The following is a 14,217-nucleotide window of genomic DNA, read 5'->3' on the forward strand; positions in this document are numbered from 1 at the left end:
TATCCCCACACATATACTCACAAAAATAGTAATAATAAACAAAGAAATGTCTTAAAACGTTAAAGCATCTCTACTATAATAGGTGGCTTGATTAGCGTTTATTCCTGAGCTAGTCTTTTATAATACACTCTAATTACCATTAAGAGCCTTCATAGGCTGAACTATCATACCACAAATCCGAGAAGCATAGTTATCAGGAGAAAAATTTTAAATACTTCTTCCCTTTAAATCACAATATAATATTTTGGAGTCGGGCAGTGGTGGTGCACACCTTTAACCCCAGCACTTGGGAGGAAGATGCAGGCAGATCTGTTAGTTCAAGGTCAGCTTGGTCTACAAAGCGAGTTCCAGGACAGGGACAGCCAGAACTGTTAACACAGAAACCCTGTCTGGAAAAACCAAAAATAAATAAATAAATAAATTGCAGTGTTCTGATATTATAGAAGTTGTGTGTGTGTGTTTTGAGAGCAAGTATAAAACTAAAATTAAAGAACAGAATGTCTTTTCCAACCGATATGTTCTCTGACCTAATTTAGGGGAAAACCAGACCCAGGGGCCACAACAGCTTGCTAAAACTCAAGAATTCTAATAATTTCTCTGGGCTTATCCTCAACCTACAGCAATAACACTTCACTGGGCTCAGTTTCTGTTTCTAAAGAGGGAAGCACAAATATCTCTATGTATATATTAATGCCTCCATGTAGATACTAATGCTTCTATGTAGATACTAATGCTTCCATGTAGATACTAATCTTCTATGTATATATTAATGCCTCCATGTAGATACCAATGCTTCCATATAGATACCAATGCCTCCATGTAGATACTAATGCCTCCATGTAGATACTAATGCTTCTATGTATATACTAATGCCTCCATGTAGATATTAATCTTCTATGTACATATTAATGCCTTCATGTAGGTACTAATGCCTCCAGGTAGATACTAATGCCTCCACATATAGACTATTGCCTATCTGTATATACCTAGGATCTCCTTAGGGATACAGCCAATGTCTCTGTGTCTCTGTAGCCACTCAGCCCTACAATAATGCTCAGGATTGACATCAAAGCTGAGGTCAGGAGTGGAGGAGGCAGGTAGCACAGTGGGCAAAGTGCTTGCTTCCTACGCATGAGCAGTGTGTTTGCACACCCAATACCCACATGAAAAGGTGAGTACAGCCCTGTGGGGGCAAAGGTAGGCAGAGCCCAGGGGCTCACTGGACAGCCAGTGTGGCTGAAACAGTGAGCTCCAGGTTCGAAACACACCCTGCCCAGCATTGACCTCTGACCCCCACACACACACAGGGGTTGAGGGGGGGTGGAGATTGAAGTCTGTCCTTATCTATGTCACCAAAAGGATTTATGTTCATGAACTTCCTTGTTCTGAAAACAAGAATGAGTAATTTTTATTGCTCTTTTATTGGAGCAAGTCAATATTTACAAAGCACATTTTCATGTTACACTCATTGCAGCATCAAGCAGAGAAAGTAAAAACAGTTTCTGTAGATGATGGCATTCCGGTTTTTTTGTTTTGTTTTGTTTTGGTTTGGTTTTTCGAGACAGGGTTTCTCTGTGGCTTTGGAGGCTGTCCTGGAACTAGCTCTTGTAGACCAGGCTGGTCTTGAACTCACAGAGATCCTTCTGCCTCTGCCTCCTGAGTGCTGGGATTAAAGACAAGTGCCACCACTGCCCGGCTACCGAAATTTTCTTTTCAAAGTGCCTTCAAAATCAAGTGTTTATTTTCATGCACCCAACTCAAGTGAGACATTAGAAACCTCCTCAAGCTTGGTTATTTTTGTCAACTGCCACAAAATAAACACTTACCATGCTTTCATAAATAATTAATAGATGAAACAGGACACTAAAATTAACAAGTTAATACTGCCTGTTAAGTTGACAACCACTTCAGATGGGTGATTCGATAAATCATCCTATGAAAGCTGTAATGAGTCATAAGCAGACTTTGTGTTTACAGTAGTACATTTTCAAACAACGATTGCTAAAATTACTACTAAAATTCCCTGCTCAGGTTGACACAGATCACATACATTCATTTTCATATCCCTGAAAATTAACCAGGCTTGGGGCATCACACTCAACAGTAATATACACTCACTGGGTGAAAATGTAGGCTCTCATTGACATTGGCAAACAATATGGGAACCCTGGGGGCCTGGGGATGTAGCTCTGGGTAGAACATTTGCCTGACACGTTTGAGGCCCTGGGTGCAATCTCCATCACTGGAAGAAAAAGAACTACGTCTTTCAAGGCTGAGGACTACAGCTGGGTGGCAGATTATTTAACTAGTATGCCTGAGGCTCTGGGTTTAATTCTTGGTATTTAAAAAAAAAATCTAGCTGGGCATAGTGGAGCACACCTTTAATCCCAGCACTCCAGAGGCAGTTTGGAGGCTAACCTTATCTATGGAGTGAATTCCAGGACAACCAGAGCTAAATGGTAAAACACAGTCTCAAACAAAGAAAAAAAAATCTGCCCCACTTCTTAGCTTGAAATGCAGTTTCAACACCAGTTTAATTTTGGAAACTTGGCCTTTAACACACTTCTTTTCAAACCATTTGTGCTGTTGCTTTTGATGAGGGCCACTGGTGGATTCTGCTTTTCTTACCTTTCTCCTTATGCTACCTAGGTCTTCCTCAAGGACCACTCTCCCACGGATTGCCTTCTCTCCATAGCGGCCTATTCCAGTCAGAGGTGTCCCCAGCCTTCTAGAAATACAACAGCAGAATGGGTATCATCATTCCTGAAGAGAAATGTGGGCCCAGAGCCTTCTCAGCAGAGGCAGGACTGATGGAAGTGCGGAGCTCTTGTGAAGTGTCAAGACACTTTCTGCTTCTCACAGTGCGAGAAAGTACCTCCCTCTCTCCAAAGGCTGAGGCAGGAGTGAGTGAGTATAAGGCCAGCCTGCCTAACTTAGTGTCCAAATTGAGAAGCAAAGAGAAGGCTGAAGGAGAGCTCTGGGGATGTTGCTTAGCAGGAACAAGGCCCTGGGTTTAATCTCAGTACAAAAGAAAGAAGGAAAGACAGACAGACGGACGGACGGACAGGCAGAGACAGATAGAGACAGAGACAGAGAGGGGGTAAGGAAGGAGGGAGGGAGAGAGCCCAGCTTAGTAAATAAACCTTAAAAAAAAATAAAAAATAAGCAAGGTGGTGCAAGCCTTTAATCCCATCACTCAGCAGGTAAATCTCTGTGAGTTCCAGGCCAGCCTGGTCTACTGAGTCAATTCCAGGACACCCAAGGCTACACAAAGAAACCCTGTCTTGAAAAACAAAAACAAAAAACAAAAGACAAAAAAAGAATAATAAGAATTACTCAACGGCCAAATTTTCCCTTGGCACCTCTGTCTCTGAAGAGATAAGCTAACATTATATTTTAATGTGTGTGATCTCACAAACTTCTCAAGATTGCATTTCAAATGACCCTAAAGTCCCTTCCCTTCTGTCTTGCCTAGAAAGCGAGGCACACTGTCAGCTGTTCATTAGAAGCGACACTTTGTCTGAGCTCTCCACCTCAGAAACTTCAAGTGGACTCTTTCGATTTTGCCTCAGAAGCATGGCTTTTTCAAACCATCTGTTTCTAATAGCTTTTCCCAGAGTGGTCTCTGTGTGTGGAGACATTAAAATCTACTGTCAAATCAGGCGTCAGTTTCAATGAAGAAAAAGAAAACGTATTGACCTGCTTCTGAGAAGAATATTTAAAATCCACATCTTGAAGAAATTAAAACATTCTATGACCTGCTTTCCTGCCACATATGGTTCAATCGTTTGCATTCATAAAAAAAGCAAATTCATCTAGAACCATGTTTTGTAATACAAATAGGAAGGATCAATGTGGTTAAACACCAGCGAGTTCTTGAAAACCCTGTGTGAGTCAATCTGAGAACTGCCAGTCATGCATTCTAAATGGAGTTGTCTGTCACCGTTGCACTTGAAGTTCTGAATGTTCCAGCACCAGTCCCACAAGGGGGTCAACAGAGAGTCCCCAGCAAACTCCTGCCCAGAGTTTGTAAGGAGTAACAATAAAGCTACTGCCTGAAGCCATCCTGCACAGTCACACTCACTCTGAGTGTTCACAGCCACTTCCTCCAGAAAAACCTTTGACATAGTCACTAACATTTACTATATTACACTTTTATAAGTATAGACAGCCACCTAAGAGGAAGGGGGTAATGAGGAGCATACTGGACAACAGAGAGCATGGAGGGAGATGGATATTATCAAAGCATATTTTATACATGTATAAAGATATTGTAATGAGGAGTTGGAGAGATGACTCAGTGGTTAAGAGCACTGACTGCTCTTCCAGAGGACCTGGGTTCAATTCCCAGCACCCACATGGCAGCTCACTGCTGTCTGTAACTCCAGTTCTAGGGGACCTGACACTCATGGCAAAACATGAATGCACATTAAAGAAAAGAGAGATTGTAATGAAATCCACTACCTTGCATAATATATATATATATATATATATATATATATATATATATACAGTGACAGGAAAGAAGAAAGAGACATCCCTTCCATTGCTTCTAGGACTAAAGATCTCAACTATAATTATGAGGGTTGACTAGTTAATTCAACTCATTGTAACATGTAACACTGTAATACTGTGCACACATATTTCAAACATTTATCTATTTTATGTGGATGTGGATGTGCCTAAGTCTATGTGTATGCACCACAGGCATGCTGCGACCATGGAACCAGAGATGGGGTGGGATCTCCTAGGACTCTAGTTACAGGCACTGGTGAGCTGCCTGTGGGCTCTGGGAATTGAATCCAGGTCCTTTGCAAGAGCATAGGGGATCTCAACTGCTGAGACATCTCTTGAGCCCTAAACAATTTTTTTAAGGGCAGGGTCTCACTGTCTGACTCTGACTGGCCTGAGACTCATTAAGTGGAGAAGTATGACCTTGAACTTCTGATCTTGCTGCCTTCCCCTCCTAAATACTAGGACTAGAGGCCTATGCCAGCATGCTCTGTTGATGTAGAGCTGAGAGTAAAATCCCTGGGGTGTTGTGCATGCTAGACAAGCTCTCCACCAACTGAGCTATACTCCCAGCCCCACTATATTACCAAAAAAAAAAAAAAAGAAGAAGAAAAAAGAAAGAAATCAGACTTCCTGAACTATTTAAGTTTAATCTAATGAGATATATTTAAGTATGTTATGAAATACGACTTCCGTTTTGAACTTGAAACTCAGTTTTGTAACAGTTAACATATGTTCTAATCTCTCAAAGATTTTGACCTAGGTTGCCTGGGCTCTCTTGTTTGGTTCATTAATGATTATTACATCATAGGCCAATTTAAAGTTTGAGACTCCTTTCAAGATAGCAGCTAGATAAACTGTCATAGGCTATTTTAATCACCTAATCAGCAGTTCCTACTTACTGGTCCCTTCAAAAAGTAATGCCACCTAATATTTCCGTTGAACATGATTACTATAGCAAACCCATCTGTTGCTGCACAGCCCACAGTGGTGCACAGGGCCTTTATTTTGATGAGAGGATCAAGACTCAGATTGGAAAGCACAGAGCTCGCCCTTACTCCTTGGTCTCCTAACTCCTGATTTGTGATCTTCCCATCCTACCAAACTGGTTTTCAGGTCAATGAAGCCTCCCATGAGGAGACTTGCAGGACTTACTCCCCTTGACTTATGCCTTTGTTCCTGTAAGTAAAACCAGGCAAAGCCAGGCCTGGTGGCCTAGATCTGTAATCTCAGCACCTGAGAGAATGAGGCAGGAGAGTCAGGAATTCACGGCTAGCCTTGACTGCATAGTGACTATGAGGTCAGCCTGGCTGAATGAGGTCTTGTGGGGAAGGAGTGGAGAAGGGATGTGGGGAGCAAGAGGAGGAGAGAAAAGAGAGTCAAAAAGAAAAAAAGGCTGAGTGGTGGCGGCACATGACTTTAATCCCAGCACTTGGGAGAGGCAGGTGGATCTCTGTGAGTTCCAGGACAGCCAGGGTGACACAGAGAAACTGTTTCTTAAAACAAACAAACAAACAAACAAACAAACAAAAAAGGCTAAATACGCAATGTATTATCACTCCACATAACTGATTGTGAAATTTTTCAGGTCAGTAAGCAACATTTGTACCTGTTATTAAAATATAAACTGCCACAGTGGTTTGAAGAATGTAACCATGGGCTTGGCGTCTGTGCTCTGACTATATCACCATATTGTTTGACACTTAGCACTACTCCAGTCAGTTCTGAAGTGGGACTATGGGTGACCATGCAAACTTCATCAAGATCATGTAATTAGATGGCATAGAAAATTTACAATGAATAAATTGTCTTATGCCTATAATCCCTGTAGGGAAAAGGAGCCAAAGAAACACACCCTGAGCAGAGTCAAAGAAACACACTTTGGCCCTGCAACCAGAACCAAAGAAACGTACCCTGACCCTGAAACCAGTGCCAAAGGAACACACTTTGTCCCTGGAATCTGAGTCAGTGAAAGAAATGCACCCTGGCCCTAAACGACTGAGCAGAGGCGACCCTGGGCAGAGCAGAGCAAGCAGGGCTGTAACACTTGCCCGGGAAACCTTCCCTTGGCAAAGCCGAGTTGTTACACTCCCCTTCCCAGGAGCAGAGCTGAACTGGAGAAACCTCCTGCCGGAGCAAAACTGCTACACTAGGCGAACTTTCCCAGCTGGAAGACCCTGCCCTGTCAGAGCAGAGCCAGAGCTGACACACTGGGGAAGCCTTTCCCTGAGGCTGGGCTGTAAGCAGCTAAGCTTACTGGACCTGTGGTGGTCCTTGGCTCCCGAGCTCCAGGATACCTTTCTACCTGAGCTGTGTAACACTCAGTATCCTGTGGCTACCAAGTTCCAGGATACCTTTCCACCTGAGCTGTGTAACACCCAGGATTCTGTGACTCCCGAGTGCCAGAATACCTGACCCACTCCTGTCCCATCCCGATCCGCCCGGAGACGCTTACAATCCCAGCGTTCGGGAAACCGAGATTTGAATTTAAAGACAATCTGTGCTACATAGTAAGATGAAAGCAAGCCTGCACTGCAGACCCAAACGCTGTCTCACAAATAAAACTGTACAGGAAAGGAGGCTCTTTCTTCTATTTGCTAACAGTGGAAAGGTCTTGTTCCAATGTTGTGTCACTGGGACATGGCATGGTTCAGTGAGATCCTGAAATGACAGAGAAAAGTGGAAGTGAAATTATTTTTTTAATTAATTTTACTTTATGTGTATGAATGTTTTCCATGCGTGTCTGTGCAGCACGCACATGCCTGGTGCCCACAGAAACCAAAAGATTCCTCTAGAACTGGAATTACATATGGTTGATGTAAGATTCAGGCATTATGCTGGCCCGCCCTGTCACCTGGCAGAATGCACTCAGGCGGTGCCCTGGTCAGCCCAGGGTTCCATGAGTATCAGTCTGCATGCAGGTGCAAAGGACCCCTTTAAAAGACAGGACCCCTTTAAAAGACGGATCCCCGCCCACTCCTGCTCCCTTCCATTCTCTTTCCTGCTATTCCCCGGGGGTAGACAGACTTTTCTTGTCTCCCTCTTCTGTTCTGTCCTCTCTCTGTCTCGGTGTCTCTTTACTCTTTCCTCCCCCCTTCCCCTTCCCTTTCTAATAAAACTTCTCATTAAGCTCTATCTGCCTGGCATGTTTGTCCTCCACTTCTGTCACCATTGCCTGCCATGGATTTCCGCCAAGGTTTCCCTCGGGCTTTATCACAACAGTTGTGAACCACCATATGGGTGCTGGGAATTGAACCCTGGGACCTCTATATAAGCGTCAAGTGTTTTTTTGTTTGTTTTTTTGTTTGTTTGTTTTGGTTTTGGTTTTGTTTTGGTTTGGTTTGCTTTGGTTTTTACGAGACAGGGTTTCTCTGTATTGTTTTGGAGGCTGTCGGTCCAGCCCGGCCTCGAACTCACAGAGATCCGCCTGCCTCTGCCTCCCAAGTGCTGGGATTAAAGGCGTGCGCCACCACTGCCCGGCTGCGTCAAGTGCTCTCTACTGCTGAGCATCTCCCCAGCCATGTAGATGACTTGGGAGCAAGGCAGGAGATAGCAGGCAAAGAGACACTTCCCTCACTATGGTGACATCAGTTTCACTTCTAACATTACCTAGGACTAGCAAACAGGACTGGCCTGACATTCCTGAGGCTGTATTTACCTACCTGCTCTCTGGAGATTCCATCCTTATCTCCTAGTAGATTTCTTGTGACATAATTCAATCAGCTGATACCTGATACGACCTTGAGGGAGAAAGGAAAAACTTGAAGATTTTTCACTAAAACACAAACCATTTGCTAATTTTTAGTGTTTAAGTCATTGCTAACTTTTTTTAAGCTCCTCTAAAATATTTGTGTTAGCTACCGGATGCTTATGTTATCTACATTAAAGTTGTTCTTTTGTTTGTCTGCTTTTTGTTATTTTTGTTTTTTGAGACAGGGTTTCTCTGATACCCTGGCTGTCCTGGAACTCTTGCTGTGGACCAGGCTGGCCTCAAACTCAGAGATCCTGCCAGTCTCTGCCTCCAGAGTGCTGGGATTAAAGGTGTGTGCCACCACACAGGGCTTCTCTGAGTAACTCTATACAGTGTAACTCTATGAGGTTGAAGAAGGCTAGATTTTATTTTCATCTACCTCCCAGACAGAGTTTCATTCATTTTAGGCTTTGCTAGAATGATGCCTTAACTTCCTGTGTTGTAGTGCCCCGCCCATTTTTTACTTATATAAGCTCATAAGCATAACCTGGAAAGGGCTACATAGCTTAATGTCTTTCTGTGTTTTTAGAAGATTTAGAACTATTTTTCCCAGCACTGGGAAATTATTTATAAAAATTTTATAGGCCAAATCCACTTAGTAATTATTTTTAAATACTTCTCAAACCAGTCACTGAACAGCTAGCTGATAGCTAAGAGAGTATGTCCCTGAGGCACAGTCACTAGATGGGCTTTCCCTATAGAAACAAGTCAGAAGAAAGGTCACCTTTGTTGGTACCACTCCTCACTTTCCTGACCACAACCCGATTAACTTGCAGTGCACCCCTCTTGGATGGCACACCTCACCTCTGCCTTCTCGTTCTCCTCATCCGTATTTCTTCTTTGCTTTCAGTCGTTGGCCGGGCCTATGCACGCCTTTATCTGAATGCACCTTTGCAGGCTGCTAGATGAACCTCCCTTCCCCAGTGCATTGCAACTTGACATCGAGACGACGTGGCAGCCTGATTTTGCCCAGGTCATCTGTTCCCCTCAAGCTCAAGTGGCCACTGTCAATCAGCTCAGTTTTTCTGGACCATCTGCTCCAGTAGAGCAGACACTGGAGCCAACCACCCAACATCTTCTTCTGGGATGCACAAGGAAGCCACATTTCTCAGCTTCTTTGTGTGTGATGCAGTCAACAAGTTCTGTCCATGGAATGGTATAAGCCGAAACAGCATCCCTCTGGGGATGGACCAGAGCTGCCTAGGTAACTATGTGCTCTCTTCCCCCTCAGTGCAAGGGGATGCTGATCCTGTGCAGACTAAATAAGCCACCACAGAGGGAATCATAGGCGCTACAGGCATGTGCCAGAGAAAGTCGTGAAGTAACTCCTCAGGACCCCCAAACACTCATACCTCAAGAGACATGCGTCCCCCGCACACACACAAGAGAACACAGTAGCTACAGTTACAAGTCACTAACCCATTAGCTATGCATGGCCTTACTTTCTGATCTACTGAAAAAGAAAAGACATAAATGCCCTTGGCTTTATCCTAAGTGACTGAGACTGACTAAAGCACCTGAGTGGTTAGGGTTTAACAACTAGGCTTAATTACTTAATTCTTGGGAGGCTAGACTTTCCTAATTTGAGAACACCAGCCACTGTGCAAATCCACAATCTCTAAAACTTAACATCTGCAGAGAGAGAGGAGGGACCAGGACAGGACCTCCTCCACAGGGTGCCTTTCTATGCACCCCAGAGAGTTGGACCCTAATGTGATTGATGCATTGTGCCTGAAAGTCTCTGATCTTTCTTGATTCTATTTTAAAAATAAAATAAAATAATTCCTTTGATGATAAATTTTGTATTTATTTTCACTTGTTTTATAGACCTGTGAAAATTTTGGTCACATAAATAAAAATAGAAGGAATTCAGGTATAGAAATGCACCTAATCTCTGCCTAATTTCCCTGATAAAGTGATTTTGAATGGTTTATTATTTAAAAAAAATAAGTCATACCAGTTACTCTATCCATCTATTACTAGACAAACCATTTTATATAATTTATTTTTATTTTATGTGCTTGGTGTTTTGCCTGCATGTATGTTGCAGACAGTTGTGAGCCACCATGTGGGTGCTGGAAATTGAACCCAGGTCCTCTGGAAGAACAGCTAGTGCTCTTAACCTCAGAGCCATCTCTCCAGTCCCATACCAAACCATTTGTTAGTTATGAAATTAAAGGTTAACAATGATTATTTCCTCCTGCAAATGAAAACTCTCTAATTTGCAAAGGAGCCCATTAGCACAATTGAGCCATTCACTCACAACAATTCCACCTTAACTTTAGTTTGCTTTCATATACAAAGTGGTTACACCCAGGAACCATAACCTCGGAAGGGTTACAAAAAAGGGACTAGGAGAGTAGATACAGAGGCAGTCCTACAAGTGAAGCTTGAAGGTGAAAATTTTAGGAAATATACATATGAAAGTTGAGATACCGCACCCCCCAAATCATCTCTTAAGACTATGCAAACAAGCTCCTATGTGCCCTCTTGGCCAGACTTTGCATGCCTCTAAACTGACCCCTTAGAACGAACTGTGTTCTCCTAAGTATGTAAGGCATCCCAGTCTTACATACATGGATGGGGTGAGGTCTGGAAACTGTGGAGTTATAGCCAGTCAGAATCAAGGGAGTGGCATCGTAGGACTTTCAGGTGATGTCTAAAGTAGGGACAGTCTTATAGGATGTATAGTAACTCAATGTCAGTGCTTTGTTGTAGAACTGATTTGGATTCTAGATCACCTATTCGGTGTCCAGAGACCTGGAGAATTTATGTGAAAATGGGGTGTCAGCATGCTGTAAATAAAACTGTGACAGAAGCCAGCCTCTGCAGATATCAAGTAGCTGTGGAAAGCGGTTCATTTTCCCAGGTCATTCCACAGGACCAGGTGAGGAGGAAGACAGCCAGGCCCTGGTTCCCCACCCTTCACTCTCAGACTGAAGGCAGCATGCACACTGCTCGTTTTTACTCCGGCTACCACAAGTTTTTCTGTAAAGAAAGGGAGCAAGCTTGCCTCTATTCTACCCCTGGAACCAGCTCTACCGGGATCCACACATTTTTCTCCACACCTACTTTTCACAGAACAACACTGAGACTGAGGAATCACCCATTTCCCCGTTATCCGGCACCACAGTGTCCCTGTGTAGCGCATCGCGGAAGGACACCACAATGGTTACATGCACGTGTTCACATCACAGTGAAACTGGGGATGATGCTGGGTCGTCACATATGTAGGACCCTCCACCACATCTCCACTCACAGACATAGCTCATATTTCATGAAGGAGACTGAGCCGTTCCTCCCACGCAGTCCGGTTAGAAGACAGGAGGAAGGAGTCTGCCCTGAGGAAGGAAAACTTCCAGTGACTGGGAAGGAAGAACGGAGAGTTGGCAGGACAAGGTGGCCTTCAGTTTTCGGTCTCTTAGATATGTAATCCACATCATGCCAGCATTCCTACTGTGTCTTCTCTCCTGCCCTGATGTCCGCCACCTCCCACTGTGACCAGCCTGGCAGGAATGAAAATGTTCCTTCCAAAGAGAAAACTGTCTCTCCATCTATCAGGCTATTGAAGTAACGAACCCCACATAAATGGGAATTCCCACCAAGAATCTCATGCTGGCAGAAGGAAAAGGTGCCAGCCAGAGGGCATGTTTGTCCTTGAAAGGAGATTTACACCTTGTAGCTCAAACAAGGTGGGTGGTGGGCAGGCCCACAGCTTGATGGATCAGTGGTGGGAGGGGCCACAGCTTGATGGATCAGTGGTGGGCGGGGTCACAGCTTGATGGATCAGTGGTGGGAGGGGCCACAGCTTGATGGATGATCAGTGGTGGGAGGGGCCACAGCTTGATGGATGATCAGTGGTGGGAGGGGCCACAGCTTGATGGATGATCAGTGGTGGGAGGGGCCACAGCTTGATGGATGATCAGTGGTGGGAGGGGCCACAGCTTGATGGATCAGTGGTGGGAGGGGCCACAGCTTGATGGATCAGTGGTGGGAGGGGCCACAGCTTGATCCCCCTGCTTAGATGAGCCTATCCCTAGCCCTCTATTTAAACGTTAATCTCACCTCAGGACCCTGATGATGAACTGGAGTGGGGTCACTGGACTTCTTTCCAATATGGCTGCTTCAACTGACTTTTAGAGGCCAGATAGCTGAGCTTGGTTTCTTGGGATACAGACTGTACCCCTAAGTTTGTTAACACCCCAATGCACTTTACTCTCAGTCCTAGACTCGAGGTCATAGACACTCCCACATGTACCTGGGCAAACCTTGACCTCAACCTTATCTGCTCGAAGATTAAGCTTAGTCTTTCTAGCCAATTACAGTGTCCTTTCTCTGGTTAAAAAAAAACAAAACAAACAAACCCTCCACTTTTGCTCAGAATGGAACTTCAGTACCATGTTCCAGTCTTTCCCGTTGATCAGGTTTGAAGCCTTGCTGATTAATGGCTAGCTGCATGGCATCCCTGGATTGTAAGTGTAAGTCTTCCCTGAAGGAATAGCATTCTGCAGCAACTGTTAGGAGACATGCCTGGGCTTGTGGTTCTTATTTTCTTATTTCTACCTCTTGTTCACTTGTCCCCTGATGGAAAATAGTATTCTTGGTATTGCACAAAGAAACACATAAACAACGAATTGAAGGTAACCCCACAAAGCAGTTTCTTTTTGTAAAAAAAGAGTATACTATGACCCAAACCAGGCTAGCAAGCAACATACATGACCAAGATGGCATCTGCCTTTTAGCCCTAACGTAAGTGGGAGGACCTTGGCTGTTCCTCATTGGTGGAGACTCATTTCACAGTCGATCTCTGACTGGCTAATTTATAAAACTGCTCAAAGAGAATGGGGAAGGGGCCTGCAGCTCTGGGAATACAGCAGGGCCTTTCCATACACAAAGTTTTAAAGGGTTTGAATTCCTTTGTATACAAGTTTTCACGGGTGTAGGGAGATTTATGGGATATTGGACCAGCTGGGGCTGACTACGTTTGATAAAAAGCAAACAAAACAAAACATTTCTCATGTCCCCATTAGTTCTTATTAGCATGCTAGCTTTCTTCACACTGATAGTTTCTGCCCTTCCTGGGAAATACAGAACTCACACAGAAAAGCGGGAGCAGGAGTGTGTTCTTGGGAGATGATAAAGCCTCTGTGTGGGGCTGGAGAGATGCTCAGTGGTTAAGAGGTCTCCTGTTCAGTTCCCAGCACCCACAAGGTAGTTCACAAGCCCCTGTAACTCTGGTAATTCCCTGTAATTTCAGGCGATCTGATGCCTTCCTTGGGCTTCCTCAGGATCCTGCACAAATGTGGTGCGCATATGCATACACAGACATAAAAAATAAGCAAACGGGCTGGAGAGGTGGCTCAGCGGTTAAGAGCACTGGCTGCTCTTCCAGAGGTCCTGAGTCCAATTTCCGGCAACCACATGGTGGCTCACAACCATCTGCAGTTCAATCTGGTGCCCTCTTCCGGCATGTAGGCAGAACACTGTATATGTAATAAATAAATAAAATTTTTAAAAAAGCAAACAAATATTAAAAAGAAAGAACTCTCTATGGGAATTGATCGTGTGATTGGCAAATGCAGAAAGGCATTACTGTGTACCAGGCATGGATGAGATCCCTTCCCACGTTAATTCCATGTACCCACACCGCATCCCTGTGAGATCAGCTCATGAATAGGAAAAGCAACCACACCGAGATAAAGAAGCATGCCCAGTAAACACATGACAGATCTGAAACAGAATCTGCCATTGGCTACCACAGCGTTTTATTTTCCATTAGTGTGTTTCTAATGGGGTTCAATGAAAACAACAGTGTCAGTGCGAACCTTAATCCAGACTCCAAGAGCCTTTCATTCCCCTAGCAGGTATGTTAGACGTCCAAATAGGACATAAAAATATGAAAAGAGTTCTTTTATTTGTTTTGTTGTTGTTTTGTTTTGGGGGGTTGTTTGTTT

The sequence above is a fragment of the Mesocricetus auratus genome, unplaced genomic scaffold (assembly GCF_017639785.1).
Source record: "Mesocricetus auratus isolate SY011 unplaced genomic scaffold, BCM_Maur_2.0 Super-Scaffold_6730, whole genome shotgun sequence".
NCBI lineage: Eukaryota > Metazoa > Chordata > Mammalia > Rodentia > Cricetidae > Mesocricetus > Mesocricetus auratus.